Here is a 2,500-nt window from a genome sequence, read left to right on the forward strand (position 1 = left end):
AGTACTTTGATGAGAGACTGCCTAGGAATACCAGGTGCTTTAAGCTTTTGGGCTTCCTTTCCTACTTATATAATGTACTGCCGATAAGATTGGCTGGTCTTTAAATAGCCCTCTCTTTGCAACTGACTTCGCTTACGGCCATACCAACCTGGCTATGCCCGATCTCGTCCGTTCTCGGAAGCTAAGCAGGTTTCGGCCTGGTTAGTACTTGGATGGGAGACCGCCTGGGAATACCAGGTGCTGTAAACTTTTTGGACATTTTTCACTTAGTTTATAATAATTTTGCCAAAAAATAGAGTCAATGCCCGATCTCTGAATCTTAGCAGGTTTAGGTCTGGTTAGTTTTTTTATTAGAGACTGCCTAGGAATACCAGGTGCTTTAAGCTTTTGGGTTTTCTTTCCTACTTATATAATGTACTGGCGATAAGATTGGCTGGTCTTTAAATAGCCCTCTCTTTGCAGCAGACTTCGCTTACGGCCATACCAACCTGGCTATGTCCGATCTCGTCTGATCTCGGAAGCTAAGCAGGTTTGGGCCTGGTTAGTACTTGGATGGGAGACCGCCTGGGAATACCAGGTGCTGTAAGCTTTTTGGACATTTTTCACTTAGTTTTTAATAATTTTGCCAAAAAATAGAGTCAATGCCCGATCTCTGAATATTAGCAGGTTTGGGCCTGGTTAGTACATGGATGGGAGACTGCCTGGGAATACCAGGTGCTTTAATCTTTTTGGAAAATTTCACGAATTATATAATAATCTTTCATAAAAAAAAAAAAAAAAGATTCAATGCCCGATCTCTGAATCTTAGCAGGTTTAGGTCTGGTTAGTACTTTGATGAGAGACTGCCTAGGAATACCAGGTGCTTTTAGCTTTTGGGTTTTCTTTCCTACTTATATAATGTACTGGCGATTAGATTGGCTGGTCTTTAAATAGCCCTCTCTTTGCAGCAGTCTTCGCTTACTGCCATACCAACCTGGCTATGCCTGATCTCGTCTGATCTCTGAAGCTAAGCAGGTTTGGGCCTGGTTAGTACTTGGATGGGAGACCGCCTGGGAATACCAGGTGCTGTAAGCTTTTTGGACATTTTTCTCTTAGTTTTTAATAATTTTGCCAAAAAATAGAGTCAATGCCCGATCTCTGAATCTTAGCAGGTTTAGGTCTGGTTAGTACTTTTATGAGAGACTGCCTAGGAATACCAGGTGCTTTAAGCTTTTGGGTTTTCTTTCCTACTTATATAATGTACTGGCGATAAGATTGGCTGGTCTTTAAATAGCCCTCTCTTTGCAGCAGACTTCGCTTACGGCCATACCAACCTGGCTATGTCCGATCTCGTCTGATCTCGGAAGCTAAGCAGGTTTGGGCCTGGTTAGTACTTGGATGGGAGACCGCCTGGGAATACCAGGTGCTGTAAGCTTTTTGGACATTTTTCACTTAGTTTTTAATAATTTTGCCAAAAAATAGAGTCAATGCCCGATCTCTGAATATTTGCAGGTTTGGGCCTGGTTAGTACATGGATGGGAGACTGCCTGGGAATACCAGGTGCTTTAATCTTTTTGGAAAATTTCACGAATTATATAATAATCTTTCATTAAAAAAAAAAAAAAAAAGATTCAATGCCCGATCTCTGAATCTTAGCAGGTTTAGGTCTGGTTAGTACTTTGATGAGAGACTGCCTAGGAATACCAGGTGCTTTTAGCTTTTGGGTTTTCTTTCCTACTTATATAATGTACTGGCGATTAGATTGGCTGGTCTTTAAATAGCCCTCTCTTTGCAGCAGTCTTCGCTTATGGCCATACCAACCTGGCTATGCCTGATCTCGTCTGATCTCTGAAGCTAAGCAGGTTTGGGCCTGGTTAGTACTTGGATGGGAGACCGCCTGGGAATACCAGGTGCTGTAAGCTTTTTGGACATTTTTCTCTTAGTTTTTAATAATTTTGCCAAAAAATAGAGTCAATGCCCGATCTCTGAATCTTAGCAGGTTTAGGTCTGGTTAGTACTTTTATGAGAGACTGCCTAGGAATACCAGGTGCTTTAAGCTTTTGGGTTTTCTTTCCTACTTATATAATGTACTGGCGATAAGATTGGCTGGTCTTTAAATAGCCCTCTCTTTGCAGCAGACTTCGCTTACGGCCATACCAACCTGGCTATGTCCGATCTCGTCTGATCTCGGAAGCTAAGCAGGTTTGGGCCTGGTTAGTACTTGGATGGGAGACGGCCTGGGAATACCAGGTGCTGTAAGCTTTTTGGACATTTTTCACTTAGTTTTTAATAATTTTGCCAAAAAATAGAGTCAATGCCCGATCTCTGAATCTTAGCAGGTTTAGGTCTGGTTAGTACTTTGATGAGAGACTGCCTAGGAATACCAGGTGCTTTTAGCTTTTGGGTTTTCTTTCCTACTTATATAATGTACTGGCGATTAGATTGGCTGGTCTTTAAATAGCCCTCTCTTTGCAGCAGTCTTCGCTTACGGCCATACCAACCTGGCTATGCCTGATCTCGT

The 2,500-nt window shown here is 42.2% G+C and overlaps 7 non-coding genes across 7 annotated transcripts in view; all 7 read left to right on the forward strand.

Moving 5' to 3' along the window:
• Positions 1-130: 130 nt before the first annotated feature.
• Positions 131-249, forward strand: LOC128005308 (5S ribosomal RNA). The gene has a single exon (XR_008177965.1). It is a non-coding gene; the product is annotated as a 5S ribosomal RNA (ribosomal RNA).
• A 221-nt stretch (positions 250-470) lies between these two features.
• On the forward strand, positions 471-589 carry LOC127996856 (5S ribosomal RNA). Its single transcript, XR_008169742.1, has one exon. It is a non-coding gene; the product is annotated as a 5S ribosomal RNA (ribosomal RNA).
• Positions 590-955: 366 nt separating this feature from the next.
• LOC128002709 (5S ribosomal RNA) lies at positions 956-1,074 on the forward strand. Its single transcript, XR_008175451.1, has one exon. It is a non-coding gene; the product is annotated as a 5S ribosomal RNA (ribosomal RNA).
• Positions 1,075-1,295: 221 nt separating this feature from the next.
• Positions 1,296-1,414, forward strand: LOC127996857 (5S ribosomal RNA). The gene has a single exon (XR_008169743.1). It is a non-coding gene; the product is annotated as a 5S ribosomal RNA (ribosomal RNA).
• A 368-nt stretch (positions 1,415-1,782) lies between these two features.
• On the forward strand, positions 1,783-1,901 carry LOC128000095 (5S ribosomal RNA). Its single transcript, XR_008172891.1, has one exon. It is a non-coding gene; the product is annotated as a 5S ribosomal RNA (ribosomal RNA).
• Positions 1,902-2,122: 221 nt separating this feature from the next.
• Positions 2,123-2,241, forward strand: LOC128003811 (5S ribosomal RNA). Its single transcript, XR_008176526.1, has one exon. It is a non-coding gene; the product is annotated as a 5S ribosomal RNA (ribosomal RNA).
• A 221-nt stretch (positions 2,242-2,462) lies between these two features.
• LOC127997949 (5S ribosomal RNA) overlaps positions 2,463-2,500 on the forward strand; it is a 119-nt gene continuing 81 nt past the window's right edge. Inside the window, exon 1 of the ribosomal RNA XR_008170804.1 lies at positions 2,463-2,500. This exon is cut by the window's right edge and continues 81 nt beyond it. This is a non-coding gene — a ribosomal RNA (5S ribosomal RNA).

Source organism: Carassius gibelio, chromosome B22, assembly GCF_023724105.1.
Source record: "Carassius gibelio isolate Cgi1373 ecotype wild population from Czech Republic chromosome B22, carGib1.2-hapl.c, whole genome shotgun sequence".
In the NCBI taxonomy this organism is placed as follows: Eukaryota; Metazoa; Chordata; class Actinopteri; order Cypriniformes; family Cyprinidae; genus Carassius; species Carassius gibelio.